General features: G+C 38.6%; 1 protein-coding gene across 2 annotated transcripts in view; it reads left to right on the top strand.

Moving 5' to 3' along the window:
- Nucleotides 1–8,398: 8,398 nt before the first annotated feature.
- R3HCC1L (R3H domain and coiled-coil containing 1 like) overlaps nucleotides 8,399–25,022 on the top strand; it is a 50,513-nt gene continuing 33,889 nt past the window's right edge. For both annotated transcript variants that reach the window (XM_081953701.1, XM_081953700.1), the window contains exon 1: nucleotides 8,399–8,744. The gene's annotated coding sequence lies outside the window, so the exon portion shown is untranslated. The remainder of the gene's footprint in view (nucleotides 8,745–25,022) is intronic.

The raw sequence follows: 25,022 nt of genomic DNA, 5'->3' as shown, positions 1-25,022 counted from the left end.
TTGAATGGCATAATCTGTATACAAAAATATGTACATGTTCATGTCTCCAATAATATGTCTCTAACATTACACAAACTTTCCTTATACATTTAAACAACCAAACAACAAAAGGGAAACAACCTTGTCTTATCATTTGCTCAGCATTCAACCATTCACTAAGCATTCCAGGTAATTTGGATGCATGTTTTATTTCCATGTTATATTAACTTTATCATGTTCAGCAACCAACTTTAAGCTGCATATTTTATGCAAATGTTCTACAATTCAAGTTCATCAACAAATTTACAACAAATGATGTTTCTCATACATATGTCTCAAATAAATATCCAAACGAGAAGTGATAATCAAAAATATAATAAACAAAAAAAGAGTTTCAGTAGGATATCATTCCTTTTAATTCCCAGCTCTTCACTATTGAAAGATTTCCACTGAAGAATATTCTTGATCAGCAAGTTTTTTTCCAAGAATTGTTAATACACAATTGTGTACATAAAATTATTCAACTGAGAAATATATTCTTAATCCTTGATTTTTTAAAATGATATAAAATGTAGTTTTAAAAAGCCATTAAAATGCAGTGAATGAGAAACCATACATAAATATAACCATAATTATTATCTTGCTTGCCAACAAAATGTAAAGGCTTGCAGAAAGTTTGAAAGTCTAACCTAACCTATCAAGATAATTTGCATTTTATTTCTACTTTACAGGGTACTAGCCATCTTGCCCAATTAGGGTCAAACACTAATGTGATAAGCAATCTGTCTACTGTACAACTTCAATAACAAGTCATTAAAAATGATGAAAAGTGCAAGATGCAGGACTGAACTATGTTTGAAGATTCATTGATTAATATCTGAGTGTATTTTTTTCCAGCCAGATATGCATCACTTAGAATCACAGAATCAAAATGGTTTATTTTGGTCACTGAGTCCAACTCGGTTTAGTGACAGAGTATGAATATGAGGGTACATATATTTATAATTTTTTTAAAAAAATCAGCAGATGGCTGTCTAATTTGTGCCTCAGTACTTCCAGTCAAGAAAAGCTCATACCTTCTGTGGAAAATTTGTTCCACTGTTGACTTGCTATGTAGTGTGAAGTTTTTCTAACATTTTAAAATATTATTTAGAATTTTATTTTATTTTTTCAATAAGGAGGAAACAAAATAAGAAGGACTAAAGGTTTATATTGTGAGTGGAATATAAAAATCATCACTATCACTAAAAATAATTCCAGATGCTTGTTGAACTTAAGAGGATTCAAAGGTATGTCTCTAAATCATCAAGTTGAGCCATATGTGAATTCATCAATCTCAGTGTAGAGTAGATTAACCAAGTAACTTGAGCCATTGCAAAAGATATATCACATAAAAGCATATTCATTTCATTCATTTGAAAGTATTGAGGCAAAAAATAAGAATATATTGAGAGCTTATTAGCATAGATTGTCTCAACAAAACACAGCTGTTAAGCCATTTTAAGATCTAGCCAAGATCTAGCAGGTCATCTATATTCCATGACTCAAGTCATCCAGTAATATTTGGGAAGAATAGAGGTGAAGCTTGGATACCAACACAGGAGAATATTTGTCGCTCAGAGTTGAAATGAGGGGTCCCTGAACTTACCTGTTTTCTTCCAGATGTTTCATTACCCAAACTAGATAACATTGTCATTGCTAGTAAGGAGTGAGGTTTGCTCTGAGTATATATTCTACCGTAGCGGCCTGGCCTGTCAGTGTGGGTGTGGATAGTCTTAGAACAGTGGTTCTCAATCTTCCCAATGCCATGACCCTTTAATACAGTTCCTCATGTTGTGGTGACCCCCAACCATAAAATTGGTGTCTCGGTTCCTAAGACCATCGAAAATATGTGTTTTCTGGTGGTCTTAGGCGACCCCTGTGAAAGGATCATTCAACCCCCAAAGGGGTCCCGGCCCATAGGTTGAGAACCACTGTCTTAGAGGTTGTTTTGTTGGGCTGTTTTCTGTTGCCTGTTGATAGAGCTACTTTTTATCTGTTTGTTGGTCTGATGTTAATCTTGGAGTTAATGTATGCTCATCAGGATGCTGATTGCTGGTGGGGAGGTGCTTTGTTCCCTTTTTGGCTTGTTGATTGTCATTTTTTGCATAGTATTTGGCTATTATGTATGTGTCTATGGATACCTAATTTGTCATAGTGCCAGGCTTCTAGAAATAACCTAGCATTTTTGGACTTGGTCACAGTTTCCCAGTTTCCCAACTATGGTTACCTCTGTCCATGTATTGTGAAATTAGAGTTTTCATCATGTCTTCTGATTCTAGTTGGTGTTCATGGAGGTGCTATGCCAGTCTTCTGCCTACAGTGGATATATATGCTGATTCCATGTGGTTGCAATAGTCTGTTGGTGGTTTCTGAGCTATTCTTGATGTATTGCAGTGTTATTCTTTTTAGAGCTTGTATTGGTTGTGCTGTGTTGGGTTGAGTGCACAGGCACTTTTGATAAAATTGTATGGATATCCATTTTGTTGGAAGATGTTGTATATATGCTCTGTTCTTTTTCTTGCTGTACAGGGTTGCTACAGTGAGTTTCTACTCTTTAAATAAAGTTCTTACACAACGTCTCTTAGTATACTTGTGTTTCTAATTTGTGGTCTCTGCTGATCAGGATGTCCAGGAAAGGTGTGAGTTGTTGTTTTCTTCTTCTCTGATAAACTTTATTCCTTCAAAGCAAATAGCTCGAGTCTGTAAAGATGAAGTGAGGAAAGCTAAGGCTCACAATGAAGAAAGGCTTGCCACAAAAGTAAAAATTAACAAAAAAAGCTTCTTCCAACATGTTAAAAACAAGAAAAAAGTTAAGGAAACAATTGGTCCATTGCTAGGAGAAAGTGGCAAGAAGGTGACAAGCAACAGGGAGAAAGCAGAACTATTTAACTCATGTTTCGCATCTGTCTTTACACAAAGGGATAAAACAGTCCAACCTGTCAAAAGCAGCACCACAAAAATCAGATTAGGAACACAAATTGAAATAGGGAAGAAAATGGTAAGTGAGCACCTATCTACCCTAGACGAGTTCAAATCACCAGGACTGGATGGATTACACCCCAGGGTTCTGAAGGAACTAGCAGACAAGATCTCAGAACCACTGAATTATATCTTTCAGAGATCCTGGAACACCGGGGAACTACCAGAGGACTGGAAAAGAGCTGATGCAGTTCCCATCTTCAAAAAAGGGAAAAAATTAGATCCAGGAAACTACAGACCTATCAGCCTGACCTCAATACCAGGAAAGATTCTGGAAAAAATAATCAAGCAACGAATTTGCGAACACCTAGAAGCAAACAAAGTAATATCCAAAAGCCAACATGGATTTGTTAAAAACAGATCATGCCAGACTAATCTTATTGCATTCTTTGATAATGTGACAAAATTAGTGGACCAGAGGAACACCGTTGATATAGTTTACTTGGACTTCAGTAAGGCTTTTGATAAGGTAGACCATAACCTACTACTAGATAAAGTAGAAAAAAGTGGGTTGGACAGCATCACCACCAGATGGATTCGTAACTGGCTGACCAACCGCACTCAACGGGTAGTCCTCAATGGAACTGCATCTACATGGAGGGAAGTATGCAGTGGAGTACCCCAAGGCTCTGTTTTAGGCCCAGTACTCTTCAACATCCTCATCAATGATTTGGATGAGGGAATAAATGGGGAACTCATCAAATTTGCAGATGACACCAAGCAGGCAGGAATAGCCAACACTCCAGAAGATAGGCTTAAGATACAGAAGGATCTTGACAAACTTGAACATTGGGTACTATCTAATAAAATGAAATTCAATGGTGAAAAGAGTAAGGTTCTATATTTAGGCAACAAAAATGGAATGCACAGGTACAGTATAGGTGGTACCTTGCTCAGTAGTAGTAACTGTGAAAGGGATCTTGGAGTCCTAGTGGACAACCATTTAAATATGAGCCAGCAATGTGCAGCAGCTGCCAAAAAAGCCAACGCAGTCCTAGGCTGCATCAACAGAGGGATAGAATCAAGATCACGTGAAGTGTTGATGCCGCTTTATAATGCCTTGGTGAGGCCACACTTGGAATACTGCATTCAGTTTTGGTCGCCACGATGTAAAAAAGATGTGGAGACTCTAGAAAGAGGCAGAGAAGAGCAACAAAGATGATTAGGGGACTGGAGACTAAAACATATGAAGAACGGTTGCAGGAACTAGGTATGTCTAGTTTAATAGAAAGAAGGACTAGGGGAGACATGATAGCAGTGTTCCAATATCTCAGGGGTTGGCACAAAGAAGAGGGAGTCAAACTATTCTCCAAGGCACCTGAGGGTAGAACAAGAAGCAATGGGTGGAAACTAATCAAGGAGAGAAGCAACTTAGAACTGAGGAGAAATTTCCTGACAGTTAGAACAATTAATCAGTGGAACAGATTGCCTCCAAAAGTTGTGAATACCCCAACACTGGAAGTCTTTAAGAAGATGTTGGATAGCCATTTGCCTGAAACGGTATAGGGTTTCCTGCCTAGGCAGGGGGTTGGACTAGAAGACCTCCAAGGTCCCTTCCAACTCTACTATTGTATTGTATTGTATTGTATTGTATTGTTTTTGAAGATGTTCCCTAATTGGTCCTTTTTATTATGGTGAACCTGTTGTCCACATATCTGATCTGTATTTTGGGCTGCATTTGTAGAAGTGCTATCGCTTCTAAACGTTGCATGATGACCTCCGCTGTAAGTTATCTTGAGGTAAGATGAGCGGCATATAACTTAATAAATAAATAAATAAATAAATAAATAAATAAATAAATAAATAAATAAATAAATAAATAAAATTTAAAAGTAGCGACCTCATAGGTGTACCTTTGTCTATAGGTTTGCCTGTCAAATTGGAACTCTCTGTGGTTAGGCAGAGGTTTATGAAATCCATAATCCTGGATGTTTCAATCTTCATGTATTTGGTTAAATCAGGTGTGCTGTAAAACAATGTGGTCATAGACTCTGGGCTAGTTCTGGATCTAGGGAAAGGGCTAGGACAGGGTTGTCAAACTCCTGGCCTGTGGGCCAGATGCATCACATGCTGGCCACGGCCACACCCAGTTTAACGAATGGGGGGAAAGTCCTATACATCACGTGATGCTACCATGATGACATGAGTTTGACACCACTGGGTTAGGACATCAAATGAGAATATGATTTTGTCCTCATCTATAATGATATCTCTGATTGTTTTAAGGCACTGTAGTGGGGAGTCGATGGAGTGTTTGCTTCCTCTTGTGAGGTGCCCAAGCTTTTTTGTTAATTCTTGTGTGATACTGTAGGTAGGGGGTCCTTGGTAATGAAACAATTGGATGGAGAGATATGTATCAAGCTTGTGTGTTTTGGGACATCTATAGAGGTGTGGAGGATGGGTCCAGTGCTTCTCATCTATTGGTAATTTGGCCTTTCTTGGTTAGGTCACTGAAGTTTGGATAGATCAACAATCTCCCACTGCCTTCCCAAAGAATCCGTGTTCTAGGGTTTACCGATCCTGAAGATAATGTGAGTTTCTTACAGACAGAAAATGCAGGGGAATAAGAGGGGATAGGAGCAATTGATAACTATCAATTTATAATTTTTAATACATTTGTTGAGTTCCTCTGTTAGATTGGGTAATGGAAAGGCACACACAGGCTTAACGGTAACAACAGCTCTTTATTGAGTACAACAAGTGAGAACAATCCAGCGAAGGTTGAGTTTGACAGCAGCCCTTTTATAGGGAGCTGTCAGACCCTTCAACCAATAGGATTAAACCTCTGTTTCCGCCAGACCAGAGGACCTTGATGGAAACCACTGTAGTTAGAGCAAGTATCTAACACCCCTCACCTCTTGGATGGAACAATCCTACTAGTTACGTAGTCACGCAGGTAGGTGGGCTTTTGGGTAGTTCTGCCTGACCTGCGCAGTTCAGTAGGAGGGGTTTCCTTGGACAGGTCGGATGGACCTGTTTGCTCTGCAGCTCCGCTTGGTGGAAGCTCCTGGAAACTTTCGCAGGCCGTGGCTGGAGTTTCTAGAGCTGGTTTGCTCGGAGCTCGCTGCATGCCTGCAACAAAACCAGATAAGTTTCCCGGTACCCTCGGGCTTGAGCTGGCCGTGGAAGAAGTGAGTGTTTGCTCCGTTTGGGTAGGGCTTTGGCTAACTCATGCAGGAGTTACCTCTGGTTGTCTAAGAGTGGAGTTGGAGAGGCGGCCACGGAGTTGGTCAATATGCCTTCTCCAATTTCTACTGTCCTTGAGCTCTAGGAGGTAAGAATGAGAGCCAGTGATGCCTATCACTGTGGCAGGAATCCACAAAGTTCCCCCGGCATAGTTGTGGGCATATACCGAATCCCCTATGTTAAAAGTCTGAATCTTGCTTGTGGAGTCTGGGGGCGATGAGGCAGAATAATTGGGGTGTAGCCGGTCTAAGTGGGACCTTAGCCGGTGACCCATGAGAAGCTCGGAGGGGCTTCTCCCTGTAGTGGCACTGGGTGTGATGTGCTGAATTAGCAAATAGTGGTCAACCCATGTTTGCCAATCCCCCGGGGCCTATCCTAGAGAGGGCCTCTTTTGCAGATCTCACCATTCTCTCCACCTGACCATTGGAGGCCGGATGGAATGGTGCAACCAGGACATGCCTGATTCCCTGAGCTGCTAGGAAAGTCTCAAATTGCATGGCCATGAGTTGGGGCCCATTGTCAGAGACCAAGACGTCGGGCAGGCCGTGCGTGGAGAAAAGTCTCCGTAGCACCTTGATGACCGCTTCTGCCAAAGTGGAGGTCATCAGGAATACCTCTAACCATTTGGAGTAGGCGTCCACAACTACAAGAAATGTCTGGGCGTGAACTGGGACAGCAATGTCAATGTGCACCCTGGACCATGGTGCTTGAGGTCGCTCCCACTCCTTAGCGGGCGCCTCTGGGGAGCTGGTCTGGACTCCTGGCATGGTGTGCAGGTAGCCACCCACTCTTCGATCTCCCTGTCCATGTTGGGCCACCACATGTAACTCCTAGCCAAAGACTTCATCCTGACAATTCCAGGATGCCCTATGTGTAAAGCCTCTAATACTGCAATGCGCAGTTTGGGTGGAACAACAACCCAGTTCCCCCCACTGTAGACAGCCATTTACAACCGATAACTCATCGCGTTTGGCAAAATACATTTTAAAATCAGCCCCAACAGTCCCCTTGGGCCACCCCCTCCACACCCAGTTCAAAATTTGCTTGATGGTGGAGTCCTTTGCAGAGTGACGGGCAACATTACTGGACGAGACCGTGCTTGGTGACTGGGTCATATGGAGTCGGTGGGGCATGCATGGCTATTTTGTGTTCAGAGGGCGTTTTGAGTTTGCCGCTCAAAAATGGCTGCTCAAAGCCACGCTGAGCTCCGGGCTGGATGTACTTGCTGGATTGCTATGCTTTTCAGTTCGCCTAGTTGCCTTCCAATCCAACCTTCGTCGCCAGTGTTAGATTGGGTAATGGATAGGAACACACAGGCTTAACGGTAACAACAGCTCTTTATTGAGTACAACAACTGAGAACAATCCAGCAAAGGTTGAGTCTGACAGCAGCCCTTTTATAGGGAGCTGTCAGACCCTTCGACCAATAGGATTAAACCTCTGTTCCAACCGGAACAGAGGACCTTGGTGGAAACCACTGTAGTTAGAGCAAGTATCTAACATCCTCGATTCTGAATTCTACACTTTGACTCGGGTTCAGCTATTCAGCTCCAGAGTGATGGGATTAAGGCAGGATAATATTGGCCCTTTACCCAACTCACCACATGGCATCTGAGAACTCAACCAAACCTGGATTCAAAACGCAGCCTAGAGAGTTGCCCCTGCATGGCCCTATGGGAGCCTGACAATCAATCAAAAAACAAGCTCAAGATCAAAGGCCAGAGAGGGCATAAAACCAGGGACTCAGCCTCTCTTCCTCCCTTCTCTTCTCCACCAACATTGAAGCATGTGATCACCTTTTCTGTTCAGGACTCAAGCCACGTGGTCCTGTCCACCATTAAAACCATTTTTCCAAGCAGCCTCCATGTCTCCCGTGTTTTTCCCCCCACTTGGAGCCGAACCCAGAAGGACATTTCTTCCAAACAGCTCGTTTCAGAATGGAAGGCAAAGAATTTTCCCCTATATATTTTCCATGCATTTTCTATTTCACACGGATGGGGAGATATGATGAGCTACTTCGGAGTGTGATGATGGCATTCATGCTATCAGATTTTCAAAAAATTAAATATATCTGCTGATTTTAGAATGTGGCACTTTATCGGCGCCAAGTAAAGAAAGGAATCTTTTCCTTTCAATTCAGTAAGTAAAGGGGCGGGGGGGGGGAAACATTATTGCGCATGTGCAGAGCAGAGAGCTTCTATTCCTACCACTAAGTACATAACGTTGGTAAAATGCAAGGAGAGAAACAGCCCGTAAACTTTAAGCCGTCGCATGGCGCGATTCTTCAACAAGATTAGAGAATGTCCCATATTGACCGGATGAACGTAACAGACTATGCCAATCCAGAAGAAGAATTTCTTAAGGCGCTCAATTATGACTTTTCTTAGGACGGCTAGATCGGAAAAAAGATATTTGAAGGAACGCTAAATTAAGAGGGTGACTCCCGGTACTACACTTCCCAGCGGCCCTTGCGGCGAGAACGCATTAAACACAGGATAGAGTCAGACGGAACTAGTGAAGGCGGAAGCAGCTGCGTTGGAGTGGTCCTGTTTGTCCTCGGTAATAACTGTTTCTTTTCTCCCCTTCCCGCGTTGGGCTTTGCAGGTGTCTCCCTTCCTTTGCTTTCCATCCTCGTCCCCTCATTTTCTGGGTGATGTAAGGGGTCCTTAATGCCGTTCTCTTCCTTTTCGCTTGTTCCCCATAACCACAAAGTGATAGTTGATGGTCCCCAGCAATTCTGTTTGCTCTTCTTGGACTGGCGGTACTACCGCTACAGTAGTTCACATTCAAGCAACAGTTGGGCAACAATTGATCCTCGAAAAGAAAGACGCTATATAATTTTCTATTATAGAAGATTAAAGTTCATTATCAGATTACGCTATATAATCATGTCATAAATCAGCCTCAGTTTTCTCGAACTCCGTGCGACGCTGGTCTATAATTCAGCCTAAAGTACATGTGTTGTACTTGGGGAAACATGCAGCATACTGTGCCATAAAGATAACAATTTAAAAAATGGAATCCTTAACACTGTGTCGTTGAAAGGATATTCCATTTTCTGTGACTTTAGGAACATTCATCCTTTTCCTACAGGGTGCATTTCTCTAATACTAACGCTGTTTTATCAGGGTAGTCTTAAATATTTTTGTTACATATTTTTATGACAAGCTTCAAGAAGGATGACATAGGATTGAGAAATGCTTGTTTTAAGGATTCCTGGCTGAACCACATTATGCATAAATGTTTACATTGCTTTGATTTATCAATCAACAAATTGCTAACTTCCCTCTTTCAGTAAAACTAAAACTATGATTATATGTAAGTAAACTGAAAAAAAATACGGTTTGATCCTGTGAGGAAATCTGCTTTCCACTTCTGAAATGTTGCATGGCTTCTCAGCCTGCATGAAGCAGTAAAAAAAAGTATGTTTGAGGGAAAATGTTGAAAGACAAAGGGCTCTTGAATATATCATTTTTAGGGTTTCAGTTTTTAAGGGATGAAGCCTGACATTCTGATTTCATTTCAAGCCTATTATCTGGCCCAAATTAACACTCTACTTACAATTATAAATATTGTTAATTTCATTATTTAATACCACTTGCAAGCTTTCAGAGTATTAATGCACTATCTTATATAACTAGTGTTTTTGGTTGCTAAAAGAGCCTTGCAAATACAATCTATACAAGAGCTAGAGAGAAACTGGATAATTTTTCTTATGGTTCAAGGATAAAACTTCAACTTTTAAAATTTGTTGGAACTTTCCATGGTTTGAAGGCTTGGTGACATATTTTAATGTATATATAAAAATAAAGATATGCAATTCAAATTCAAGTAAAACACTAATAATATGAGAGGCCTAAAATGCTTAAAACTTCCAATTCTTTTTATTGATTACAGGTATTCAAGTGCTATAAGTTCAAAAGCAGTGAAAGAAAATGTAATGTTAAAATGAAGATTTAAGAAAATTATATTACACTTTTTATTTGATATAGATCAAATAACTAATAGTGTACATTTTATTAAAAATAGGGGTTCTTTTGCAGTGTTCGAAATAGAAACTAGTATTATAGAACTTTACTCAGTGCAGATATTCAAGGTAAAAACTTTCAGACAGATGGTTATCCACCATCCGTTTGAATATATTCAGTGACAGGAAAACTTTAACCTCCCCAGATAACTGATTCCCGCATCAAATTGCATTTATTTTGAAGATGTATTGCCTAACATTGTCAAAAATGTCCTTTCTTAATGCATTATTAAGGGTCCTGCAACTTAAATGTATTATTCTAGGTCCTGCACCTTAAATTTAATATGATACCCATTCAGGTATTTCGAAAGTACTATCAGATTTCCATAACTTTTTCCAAGGACTAAATATAACCCACTCATTCAATAGCTTTTATATAGGTTAATTTCTATTAACCCTGACCATCTTCACTGACATTCTGTGAACCTAATCCAGTGTTTCTGATTTTCTCTGTGTCAAAGATTACTGTTCAGAACTAGACACAATCCTTCATGGTGGGGTCTGACCAGTTAAGTACTGTTACTTTCAATAACTTGGATAATATATTATTCATAATACAGCCTAAAATTGCACTTAACATTTTGTACTCTTATCACACTGTTCACTTAAATGTTCTTTGCAATTAGTTACTATTTTGTTTTTTATAAATATGAAATTAAGTTTCCCATATCATTTTTTTTCTAAATAAAATCTTTGCTCATTTCTTCAACTTTTTTCAGTTAATTTCAGCTAATTTCTTCAACCTAATAAGCTCAATTTCAATTTTATTTGCATTCTGAAGAATTAGCCACCTCACCCATTTTTTAAATTCAATAAATATTGTATCTCCATGTCATTAATAAAAACATTAAAGAGTATAAAGCCCAAGATAAATATGACAACCCATTTGATACCTCTCTTCAGTTTGATGAATACCCTATTGAGTATGATTTTTGAAACAGCTACATTCCCATTTAATTGTGATGCTATCCAGCCCACACTTAAGTACTTTGTTAATCAGTATTTATCAAATATATTTCAGATGTCAAGATATATTATGTCCCACAATCTGTTAAGAAACTTACCCACTCAAAAATGAGATAAAATTAGTCTGGAATGCTGTGTAGTATCACATTGATCAATAAGAACTTTGTAAGCAATCTCTTTATAATCTGTTTTAGAACATTCCTAGATCAATGTCAGAGTAGCTGGTCTGTAGTTTGCTGGGTTTTTGTGAATTCTTGCTGCTTCAGAAAAGCAGGTTTTTAAAAACTTTTGAAAGGGATCCACACCTAATTGGTTAGATGACCGATCCCATGGCAGACATCAACAATATTGCTTTTATTTCTTCCACTACTTATTTTAATTTAGATGCTCTCTGCAGCATTTGTTAAGTTGATTTCTTTAGGTTTCTAAGCAGGAGTTGATATTTTAACAGATAGTGGAACTCCTCCCCTTTCTATGATTTCTATTCCTTTTGAATAAATTGTTTCCTTTACTGCTCTTTTTCAGTTGGGAGCCACTATGTCTCCATTAAAATTAATAAAGCATATTAGCTTTTCTGTATCGAGAGTGCATACTCATCTTGCTTATATCTTATATTTTGAGTATTAGTGTATAGTCAGTGAAGGTCATGAACTTCATGAACCAGTGATCTTGCTGACTTTTATTTGAATGGTTTAAGAGGCTCCATTGCAGAAACACTCCCACTTTTCTATAGTGCATTTTTCCAATTCTTTTGCTTCTGTCCATCATAGGATTCAGTTAAAACCCTTCTAATCAAGTTTCACATGCTTTGGTCAAACACTCTTTGGAGATATAAAACTTGTCTTGTGACAGTGGTTCATCACCTAGATTACTGAGACCATCATCCTGGAGACTAAATCTCTCCCATTGACCCAATTTGTGTAGCCAGTTATTGAATTGCAGTATCTTTCTTTTTCTTTTTAATCTTTTTTTCCATGAACTAGAAAAATAGATAATAGCACCTTATCTCCCAGAATCTTTGAGTTTTCTTCCAAAGTTTTCAAAGCCATTCTTTGCAGTATTATTTGTCCCCTTGCATATTAGCGGGGGGGGGGGGGAATCGGAGGGTGGGGTGGACCTGATAGATCTTGGAAGTTCCTGATTCTCACTCAATGCAATTGATGGGTCCAGTTGGCATACATATGTTTCAGTTACTTATTGTGCTTGAGTCTTCTGTTTGGCTTTTTATAGGATACAGTTGCATCCTCTCTTACCTTTTAACTTCCTCCATCCTGTCATCCATTCTTCAGTGTCTCTTTCAGCTGTAAGAGTTAGAAAATGGTTACTGAGTGCCAGCAAATAGTACATCTTTTACATCTCTTGCTATTGCTCTAATCCATTGAAATTATTCCACTGTTTGGCTGTTTTCTTCATGGTGATTTGTTTCCACTGTCAATTTCTTTTGTAGCCTATGAATTGATAAATCCTTAATTTGCTGCTCCTATTCTTTGAATTTCCTTCAAGAACTGCTACCAGCCTGCGTTTATTGTTAGTATTAAATATTATCCCCTTCTTATTCTATTTCCTATTATATAAACAGCACATATTCTTAATATAATTATACCCTGTTAACAGGTAAAATTACTTCTCTCTCTTGCATTTAGCAGACCACTAGTTTGATACCATTGAAATAATGTCCCTAGCGAAAAGGCATTCTGTAGTTATGATGAAAAGATCAAAATTGTCTTCTCATCCTTTAGTTGTGTTACTTAATGGATAGCGAAGAAAGTTAGCACCCACCCCTCTTAGAAAAATGAAATATGTTGGGAAATATTAAGAAGGCAGAATATTGTATTTCCCTGGATGAGAAAAGGAGAAACAGGTTTTTAAAGACAGAGCAGCTCCCTGTCCCCAGCAAATATTTGGTGCATTGGGCCGGCCTATCTACAAAACAAAAGACCTCAGCACCAAGGTGATGGGATTAAGACATGACCCTCCAGGACATAATAGGATTATCTAGCCCATCACATAGCAAAACCAAGCCCCTTAACTACATCACCCAGCAGGAGTCAACCAAACTTGATTCAGACAAACATGACTCCAGAGGAGAGTCTGCAACCAATAGGATACATGCCCTTGCCACAGGAACAGGAAGCTCAAGTTCAAAGCCCAAGAGAAGGTATAAATAACACTCACTCTCCACTCCATGTGGTCAGCTACCAGACTTCAAACCCATGTGGTCCTGTTCACCATTAAGCCATCCTTCCAAGCAGCCTCCATGTTTCCAGTGTCTTTCTTCCCACTTGGAACTGAACCCAGATGGACATTTCTTCCAATAACAGATAACTGAAAAGCTCAGGTAATTTGCAATAATGCATAGATAGGTGCAGATGTGGGCTCAATGTTTAAAGGCCTTATAAGCATAAATCAATCTGGAAAATATTTGCACCTGGTAAACATGTAATATCACTTAATTCAGTTTTACTTGAATCTTCTAAACAGTTTTCAGGAATAAAATCTAATGCATTATATGAGCCAAGCTCAGTTTTCTTTACTTTTGGCCAAGTGATATTTGATTATATTTTTTGAAACGATCACTTTTTCATTCTATTTAAGTACACATACACACTTTGGATTCACTGGATAAATGCATTTTCTATAAGAAAGATAAATAAGACACTCTCTTCACATTTAGTAGTCTTTGCTTGGTGTGCTATTTCCACAGCCTCATGTTCCATTTTGTGGGATGTGGAAAGAACAATATCTATGACCAGCTCTTGTAATATATTAGATGTAATGAACTAGTGTTGAAAATCTTTGTGCTATTTTACATATTCTTCTTCTCACATGTTTTAATGAGAAAAGGGTTAAGACAACCTAGAAATATAGTAATTTGGAAAGTTTCTTTTTCTTTCTTTCTTCATAACATTTATAAATCAGTTCTCAATATGAATTGTTATTCCATTACAGAGAGGAAAACTTTCTCATTGTTTGCAAGCCATACCTATGTGACTGTTAGAGGAAAAGGATACAAAATATTTAGTATAAAATTACATGAATTAATTATTCTATCTATAAAGTGCTTTGGAATTTTTAAATTCCAAATTGAATCCTTCCAAAGTGATACGCACAGAATGAATAAAATAGTGGTATATTCAGAAGGAATTGTGGTAAGAAATTACTTTGGCATATACAGCCATCCTAAGAAAGGGAGCAATAAAAAGTGAAGCACTGAATGTTCTCTTAGTCCTCTGCTAAAAGTCCTTAACGCAATGGGCACTGACAGTGAAATTGTCCTGGCTCTGCTTGTGAACAGGATTACTGATTACAGGCAAAAATATACAGGTGCTTAAGAATATCTTGAAGCCAAATTGATAGTTCTTAATACCAACAAATTAGACACTGTAACATGCCTTTTGCATAACTTGGAGCAAATGGTTTGTTACCGAAAAATTTCAGAGGGGGTCACATGGTCCCTCATCGTTAATCCCTGTCTGGGACAGTATCAAACTATTATCACCGGTTATGTAAAAATAATGTATATTCCCATCCTTGACCATCATGTGGTGTGGTGTGGCCTAGAGCAATTAAAACAAAATGATTAAATACAACACTTGGTAAAGATGACATTTTTTTTTGTAAAACTGACAAGCAAAACCTATCTAATAGAACATTATTTGTAGGACAAAACAAATTGTGACTGTTTGGCAGAACGTAGAGGGCTTTCTTTGAATTCCGGTAATGCTTTATTGCTGCCCTCAGAATCTGGGAGCTGATGCTGCATTTGGGGAGGATCACTAGTGCCTACTATCCAGTAAGTCCTTTACTTGTGCATATTGGTCTGGAAAAATTTATGTGAGCAGCAGTTGTAGCCTTCTGGGTACGATGGATGAACCATAGTAACTGCTGGGACTTTATTGAATTACAAAGAGATTCTATTTATCGGAATCCGTGCAAGGGGGAAAGTTATATGGTGTCCCTTGCTAGTGCTATGCAGCATCTCCTTCCTCTCTTGGCAAATTTGCAGTCCCAGGCACTTGACGCCTCATTAAACATATATCCCTTCATTTCCAGCCTCCCGGCAATGTTTTGCACTATCTCCTGCCAAAAAATGCCATAACTGCTATTCTTTATCATGGTTGCTTCAGTTTCCTTGCCTATGCAGATATTGCTGCTAGTGACCAATAGTGTGATGTTCGCTTTGGAACAAGAGCTACATTTGTCCTAGGATTTAGAAGGGCAGGGGATTTGGGTTAGGATTAGGAGCAAAATAATAGCTATACTTGAAAAAATGTTCTGTTCCTTTTGCACCAACAGCATATTTATTTTATTATTTATTATTATTATTTTATTAAATCTGCTATCCATCTTGCCGCATATGATCCAGGTGATCCAGTCAACCAAGTAGTAACCATTTTAAAGCCATTCTAGCTGTTGCGGAGGAAGATGGAGAACAATATTTTCTGGGTATTAACATTTCCTCTCTGAAAAAGAAAAAAAATAATCTGCAAAATCCAGATTGGTGACAATACCACAGCAGGCACCTCTTGGGAAGGAGGCTTATCTAGTTCCATCCCTTTCCTCCAGTTTTCTGTCCTGCACAGAATTATGGAGGGGGGACTTGAAATGTAAGAAGTACACAGTCAGATTTCCTAGAGAAGGCTTTTTTTGTGGGACCATTTTGTCATCATATTGGCAGCAAGGTTACCTAAGGGACAGTTGGTTTGGGATTAAAATGAATCCTGTCCTTGCCACTTGACTAAGCTGTGTAATCATAGGTCACATCCTATGTATCCACATGCATTGTTCATGCAAACAGAGCCGTTCTGTCTTCAGTAGAGGAAATCACATGATTAGAGAAAGATAGGAGCATAGGAAGATTTTGGAGAATGAAGTGGCAAAAGTTAAGAAATCTGTATTTTCAGTTTTCTGCTACATTTATATAAAGAGACTTCTTTGAATGCCAGTAAATGGGAAAAGTTTAGAGGATGTGCTATCAGGATTTGGCATATTGTATGAGTGTTAATACTGAGGAGAGGACAGCTATGCAGTCATTCTACCTTTTATTCTAGAGCCTGCTCTTTTCCCCACAAGCTCCTCTGCTGATTGCATTGTTTGCCCAGTTTGAGGCCTAATATGATGCAGTTTTGGCTTGTGGTTTTGAGAAATTTATACAGACCTATTTACAAGGAGGTTTCTTCTTGGTGCACTCAAGGAACCACCTTGATTGAATATAGAATAATAGAGTTGGAAGGGACCTTGGAGGTTGTCTAATCCAACCCCCTGCTTGAGCAGGAGACTCTACTATTTCTGATAAATGACTGCTTGGTCTCTTTTTGAAAGTCTCCAGTGATGGAGCACCCACAACATCCGAAGGCAAGGTTGGTTTGTACTCACTGGTAGGAAATTTCTCCTTTGTTTTTTCTAGATCGTGACATTCCACTTTGGATTGAATAGAAGGAATGGCGATCAGAGAGTGTTGTTTATTATTTCCTAGACTAGAGGAAGAGTTGTTTGGGAGAGATCATGCTGCTCCTTTTTGCTTCTACTTAATTTTACTCCAGTGTCATGTCATTTTTTCTCAGCTCCAGCCAGGGTGCTTTGGGCAACTGATCTTCCTGATCATGGATGCGTCCGGTCTGCCATTCCCCCTTCCTTTGGGGCGTGATATTTCTGCAGACTGAAATAGTAGCAGCTCTTTCATCATTGTCAGCTCATCTCTACTTTGCTCTCATCCTTTCCAGGTTTCTGTCCCTATTCAGTGTCTCCATTTCCTGTCTCCAAAAGCTATGTCTTGCTTGCCTGAATTGTATTTTATTTCTAACTTCACTCGCTTTCTTGTTCCTATTTTCTTTTCTTTTTAAATATTTTTTTATTTTTTATTTTCAAAACAAACACAACACATAAAATCTTCCTTCTTTACATACCGTAGAAAGTGTATCAGTTGGTTACAAAAGGCTTTCGTGCATCTCTTCCACAGTCATCAAGCATAATTCATATTAACTCAAGTATTTTAACTCAGATATTTATACATGTTACCAACATCATACCTCCATTTTCGTTTGACTATAATTGTTTAAACATCCTTCATCATAAAATATACCAAGATTTAATACATAACCACATACTGGCATTTCATTTACTATTTCTAAAATCCTCCAATAACACTGAATCCTTATGTTCTATTCTAGCTAAACATCCATAATATTTAGTAACAACGTTTTTTAATCCTCCTTTCCAAATCACTGTTTACAATTTACATCCAGTTTCCTTATGTTGTACCCATACACATATATACGTTGTTATCATTATCCCTCCTTTATTTGACTATATCCTGTATCATAACATTTCCCCCCCTAATAATCAAGACTTAACTGAATCTAACAGTTCTTTTTTATTAACCTTTATATATAATCCAAAAGGATTTCTAATCTTCCTTTCATGGGTACCATTCAATATTCATATCCAATTATTACTTATCATAACACTACACATTGTATACATTATTATCATTATCAATTATTTATTTAATTATATCTATTGTTACTAAATTTCACTAAGTTTAACTAGTTTTAAATTATACACTTCTATCTATCAACCTGTATCTTTCCAGTAGCAAAACAGTCTCATGTCTTTTGCCATTTGTGGTGTCAGTCCTCTAATCATCTCCTTATTCAACTTTGTATGGGCTCCCTTTAGCAACTCCTTGCTTTTAAAATCTCTCATGTAATTTTGTTGCCCTTCTTCTGTTTCCTTAATCAGCTTATCTTGTCAGTAGTGTTATCAATGTTGTTGCTAATAAAATTTCTCTCTTTAAATCCATAAATTCTTTTGTTTTTTCTTCTTCTGTATCTTGTCATCTGGGGTAGAGTTCCCCTCCATTTAATTCCTCTTTCAGTATTCCACTCTTTCCATTTCTAGAAACAAACCAATCACCATAAATATCAGCAAATTAAATTTTTTATGGTGATTTTCCTCTTCGGTTTTTAGGATTCGAACCTCCACTTTTTCCACTTGATAAACATCTCCAACTTCTTCATCATATTTTACTGTTAGATGCTCTAAGTCTTCCAACTTCTTCTCTGTCCTCTCAAATGTGTTTGATAATTTCTGAATTTCTAAGAATATCAAGTTTCTTTCTGCTGTTGAAATTGTGCCATTATCTCCAGCTAACAAACACTGGTGCTCTAGTTTGGAAGGTTTTTACAAGATTAAGCATAGATTCACAATAAAGTTTTATTTTCACTTTTCTCTGGTTGAAGATATACTTCAAAGGGACATCTGTATGCTTTTCTTCTTATCACTCTCTATAAATAAGCAGTGAGACCTTGGAGTGCCAAGCCAGGATAATCAGTAAGAAAAGTAAAAGTGTTTCGTTTCTAATACACAAACCTCCAGCCTCCGAGTAGCAGTGTTATTGTTGCAATTTTCTTTGTTTCTTTTTGTATCTTTTTTGTATTTCAAGTTTTAAAAAAGTCTGATTCTTGAATGTTAGAAAAACACCCACAGTAATGAAAGAGGAGAATTTTAATCCTTAGATTACAAAGAATAATAAAAGGGAAAAAAATAGAAGAAAACTTAAACCATTCATTTTAAAAGGCTTGCATAAATTCCATCCATGAACATAGCATTTAAAAAGTAAGATAACCCACTGTCCCAAACCATTCCAAACTTAATTCCGCCGCTTATTTTTTCTGTTCTCCAATTTAAATTAATTTTAAGTTTTTTATAGGCAGTCTCTTTTAAAACGGTAAAAATTCCTCACCAGCTGGAAACACTTTCTCTTTCCGTATCCTTCCGTTTTGGAGCCGCCCCGACTTCATCAGCCTTGTCTGGATTTTTTGTCGCCAGCTTGAAGAACTTCTCTTGCATCGATCAGGGACTTTGCAATGTCCCTGAGATCAGCAAGACATATTCTTCCTGTTCACCATCTTTGCGGGATGGTTTAGGCCCGATTTTGGTCCGGAGCATCGAGACCGCATGGCCGTATCGTCGCGACATTGGCTCCTCCCCTTGTTTCTATTTTCTTGTTCTTCGTGCAAACTTAGTATTGTCTGCGAATGTAATTGCCAGGCATTTGGAAATTAAAATTTGAGAAACTAACCTCAAAGATCAGTTGCATTGAATTATAATGGTACTTTTCTCCTCAGCATCATTTGATGGCAGTTTTTGATAAAGGCTTATGCTTTTAAAATCCTGATCATAGATGATTCCTTCGCTGTCTAGAATGAATGCAGCCTTACAGTCTTATATTCACTTTCCCCGATATAAAGGTAAAGATAAAGGTTCCCCTCGCACATATGTGCTAGTCGTTACCGATTCTAGGGGGCAGTGTTCATTCCATTTCAAAGCCGCTGTCCGAAGACATCTCCGTGATCATGTGGCCAGCATCACTAAACGCCGAAGGTGCACGAAACACTGTTACCTTCCCACCAAAGATGGTTCCTATATTTCTACTTGCATTTTTCCATGCTTTCGAGCTGCTAGGTTGGCAGAATAAAAGTATATCCCTGATATACATTTTCTTTATAGCAATCCCATGTTTGGCAGAAGCAACTTTCCAACTTGCATAGCTACAAATGCTGGAAATCAGACCATATTTATGGACAAGCAACCAAATCTACCCTTTGCTAAGCTTTCCTCACCAATGTCTTTTAAGCATTCATTAATTATTCAGAATCAATATATTAATTGTTAAACTTGCCGAGTTTACTCTGGAATGCTTATGGTTGTAAGTGGCTAGTTTTATGTGTGTGTGTGTGTGTGTGTTTTCTCAAGGCCATTCCTCTCATCTTTTTCCCCTGGTTTTCAAGACAAATTTAAATAATCTTATTCCTATTGGACTCCTTGTTAATTTCATCTCTTCTGTTATTTATTGATGTGCTTTGTAGCAGGGCTTCTGCCCTTGATATATCTATACAATCCTGCCTAATTCCCTTAGTCCTTTGGTCAGACATTAATTCACTTTTTTCTTTATTGTCATGTCTTTTTTCAGGCAAGTTTAAATGAATATCATTGACTCCAAGCTTCCTCCTGGTATTGAACTGGTGTTAGTAGCTGTGCTTATTCTAAGGAAACTGAAATGGGGAAAAAATGAACTGTTTCCTCTGTTGTGTGTTCATTTATTTTTTAATGTTACCTTTGCATGTTTAGAATTTTCCGTTGATTCCTTGCTCTTTGTGTAGGTCTTTGTATTCTATTAGAGAGAAAAATGAGAGGGTTTTTTATTTTCCAGAAGGGGCTATAGAATTAGATAGCCGGTAGATATTGAACTGGAGAAGGGGACATTGGTCAAATAGATGTGAATTTGTATGGTTCTAAAAGATGAAGGAGGATTAGGGCAAGGGTGTGATATGGATTTCTTGCTATCCACCTGGCTGGATTCAAAGCTATTTACTGGCTTATGACAAGTGTTACAAGCATGCCTAAGGTGCAATTTCTTCTTTTGGTTTTATAAAGAGATGTGTTAAAGTTTTGAAACAGCTTCTGAGAAGAGACAGAAAATGAAAAGAAATCAAATTCTGGGGTAGTGTTTAAAGAGATTAAAGATCAAGATTGTTAAAAGCAAAGGGAAGGAATATAAAGTTGATTTATTAGATCAAGATTAAAATATTTAAGTTATTGTTTCTGGTAGCTTTTATTGGATTTTCATTGACCAGGACTGGATGATGAGGCTGTAAAAATTTGTTTATGGACAATAAGAGATATGGGAAGAAGAGAATTTTTATGGCAATAGCAAAGAAAGTGATAAGTTACTAAAATTGCTTATGCTTGTCATGAAGAGGAAAGTCGTTTCTTTATACTGTATATCTCTTTTTTTCTTCTTAGCATCAGGAGTTTTGTCCATGCATGTAGCTACCGAAGTCCTAGTACAATAGCATATAATTCTCCTTGTTTTTACATCTCAGGGTTAAAACCATACCCTACCTCCTAAACTGGGACATATTTTACTATTTGGGATGATTTAGGAGTGAAAAGATACCTTTTTTTTGCCTCGTAACAACTCACAGATCCCATCTCAAATAATTGAACCTAGTGCTGCCCACTCCTAAAACATCTAGGCATGCCCCCAGCCACATGCCTAATGCCCCTGGGATGTCAAAAAGATTTAACCTCAGACCCTAATTATAATAAGTTGCTTACTCTTGGCTTACTGTCCCGACTTCAGATGTGTAGCTGTTTGGAGAACAGTCCTTAATTTGCAGGAGGTGAGGGATTATGTATCTGTCTCTGGGGAGGGGTGGGGTGGGGGCTATAGGACTTACTACTTTGAGCTACATAACGACAGAGACATTTGGGAGCGATGCGGTCCCAGTCATATTGTACCAGTTTATAGTGTCTTGGGGTGGGGCGGGGGGGAGTGCAGATGGACTCTTGATCTCTGTTGGCAAAGTCTTCTATTGATGCTCTGCAGAGAGGGGAGAGGCACTGTTTTCATGTGCCTGGAGACTAAATGAGTAGACCATTCCAAAGGGGTTTCTAATTCAAGTTGTTAGGAGTCTCCTTGCACCTCTCTCTTGTTACTAATACCGTGATTTTATAAGAAGTTCCAGTTCTACAGAAGGCCATAAAGAGTGACATTGCGTATGTATGAGTGCTAAATGACACATGGTGCTGTCATGCAAGGGCACTTTGCTGCTCCCTGAGCACCAATTCAGAGCTGTTCCCTTTGTGCAAAATGAGTGAAAGCAGGTGGAAGGAGAGATGGGTTTTGGTCACTGCCAACCGCAGGGAGGGTGGAAGCTGAGTCCCTGGGGCCAGGAATAACGTTGACATATGCCCCATCCACGCAGTACTGTGGGGCAAAGATCTAGTACTTTTGTCGAGTGAAACGGGGTTATTTTTCTCCTAAGATCGAGGTTCTAAGGTAAATATGCTATTGATGGATTGAGTGGAATCGGAAACCTCAAAAAGCTAAAAATACAGTTTGCTGCCAGGAAGCAATACCAGCCGGCTAGAAGCTCCTGGGTGCCACTACAGCCTTTACTATTAGCAGCTGTGTTTGTGCAGTTATTGGAGAAGGGTTTTGTGCTCTTAGGGCACAAACTCTTAGAGCTCATGCTCTGACATGAGCGCTTGACTCTGTTTTCCTTAAAGGAATGGACACTTTACCCATAACTAATTGCTGAAGCTTTTCCCCCGTGAACACACTTCATTTGACATGCTGTCAAGAGTAGAGCTCCAACAGGAATATAATATATTCTAAAGTTGTCTATAGGAAGAGCCCAATTGCAATTATAGTTTTTGGGGTTCTTTTAGCACAATTGGGGGATATTTTCCCCTCCCATCTTTTACCATCATGCCACTGCCATCATTACCATTTGCTTAAAGTCCTTTCCCATCCTTTTGTAGATACCTCTACAATAAGGCTTTAAGAGGGAGGTGAACATGCAGAATGTCTAAGTTGTGCTTTTCTTTGTAGATTCAACAACATGCGGAAGAGTTGTTAACATCTCTAAGTTTGCAGAAAACGCTAGACTAGACTAAACTGGAGCTGAGTTTCTTACAGTTCTTTGTCTTGTGGTAAATCTAGTTATTATCTTAACGTATCATTGAATGATATCATATTAAGCCATACTACAGTTTAATTTGGGAGGTGGCATAGCATATTATGTAAATACCGCTGTCAAATGAGCCTGGCTTACGGTTTAACCATCTTGTACAAACCCTGCTTCTCAATTGTATCAATTGCTAGAAAAATGGTACTGTCATAAAATAAAGCAATGAAATAAAGATACATAGGGCGGGGGGAACAGACATACTTTTGATAGTGGTGGGGAGAGAAGGATCCACTGAAGCATCTTTCAGACAAGGAATGACAAGAAGAAAGAATAACGAGGGGACAGAGAATATTCAGTGGACTTGGGGAAAATTAATATGGAGCACTAGAACTTTATTTCAGGTGCAGAAAAAGTGGAGAAAATGGTATGAGAGAGATGGAAAGAAAATGAGGCTATGAGGGGAAACTGCAAAAAGAGCAGCATGCTGTGAAACAGAAAAAGAAGAAGAAAAGCTAACAGATGTTTAAGAAATATAAACATGCCAAGAAAGAGGAAATCCTGCTGTCCAATGCAGAGAGGAAGAAGGACCAATAGATAAGTCTACACAAAACATAGCTAAACTTCAAATCAAATCTTCGTGTTGTACTTTGGAATTATTAAATCATTGAAAGTGTTCCTCGGAATAGCTGAATATCAGGTCCCTACTCTAGAAGCTGTTTACTGATCTCATCCCAGACTTTTGTTTTTGGCTTGACATCCTGCCTAGTTTTAAAGTTAGAGGATTCCTTGTGTTGTTTTTCAATTTCCTTGTCTTGTGGTATAGATTAAGGGACTTACTACAGAAGTTAGAGAACAAGTTAGAAGTTGTGTTGTTCAGCATAGTGTGAAAAGGAGACACGCCAAGGGACACTGATTCAATCCTCTAAGCATGAAATGGATTGGTGCCGAGGCGTGGCGGGGGTGGGGGGGAGCATCTGATGGAGTGTGTAATAGACTGCGGATACAAGGGAGATACAAGATCTTGAGAAATAAAATTTGTGAGCTGTACTTCCTCCTGTTCTCTTTGTTTTGCATCTTGTTCTGGGGGAAAAAAATCCAAAATCTCTGCAGAGGTCGATGCAGTAGTTAGAGTCTAGTTAGACTTAAAATATCACAGAATAAAGCTTTTGAAGGATATCAGAAGTGGATCAGACTAAAGGCACATCTAGTCTTGTCTGTAGTTTGCACTTCCCAGACATAATCTCCGAGGCACATTGGGTTTCCACTATTTATAACTTACAGCAACTGACCAGTATCTTTCTAAATTGCCTTTTTCAATATTTTTGACTCTTTCAGTATCTGATCTGAGCTATGTTAAATTATCTCTAGCCACCACAGCCATTGGTCCAGCTATGCTGTTTGGGAATTATGGGAATTGTAGGCATAGACATCTAGAAGCCATATGGGAAATGCCGCTCTAGTCTTTCAAAGCCAGCAACAAATGCTGCGTCTTGTGACAGTGAATTCTATGAATAAAATGGCATGATATAAATAACTTTAGCCTGTTCTGAGCCTGCAGCTAATTAAATTAATTATTATCAAATATGTCTGTCTATTCTTTCCTCATCTTTGTAACTTTCAAACTCTTTAATTGAGTATTTGAGCATTAATTGCTTCTTGCTTGAGCATTTTGTTTCAAAATTAAAAGTTTCATCAGTGGGTTGCTATTGTTTGGGGTTGGTTTTTTTTGCTGTTCCGCAATTGTTTACTCCTGCAATACCATTTTTTATATGTAACCCAAATAAACATCTGTGAAGTGGGTTGCCTTTGAATCCTTGTATAAGAGATATTGCATGTTTTACAGTTGGGTTCATATTGTTTAAATTGTTAATCCCACTTAACTAAGTTAACTAACACTTTATATGGTTAATACCATATAAAGTGTTAATACCACTTTATAAAGCCTTGGTAAAGTCACACTTGGAATACTGCATTCAGTTTTGGTCGCCACGATGTAGAAAAGATGTGGAGACTCTAGAAAGAGTGCAGAGAAGAGCAACAAAGATGATTAGGGGACTGGAGACTAAAACACATGAAGAACGGTTGCAGGAACTGGGTATGTCTAGTTTAATAGAAAGAAGGACTAGGGGAGACATGATAGCAATGTTCCAATATCTCAGGGGTTGCCACAAAGAAGAGGGAGTCAAACTATTCTCCAAGGCACCTGAGGGTAGAACAAGAACCAATGGGTGGAAACTAATCAAGGAGAGAAGCAACTTAGAACTGAGGAGAAACTTGCTGACAGTTAGAACAATTAATCAGTGGAACAGCTTGCCTCCAGAATTTGTGAACGCCCCAACACTGGAAGTCTTTAAGAAGATGTTG

The sequence above is a fragment of the Natrix helvetica genome (assembly GCF_964273705.1).
Source record: "Natrix helvetica genome assembly, chromosome: 5".
Taxonomy (NCBI): domain Eukaryota; kingdom Metazoa; phylum Chordata; class Lepidosauria; order Squamata; family Natricidae; genus Natrix; species Natrix helvetica.
The sequence above is the reverse complement of the archived record's forward strand: the minus strand, read 5'-3'. Positions and strand labels throughout refer to the sequence as shown.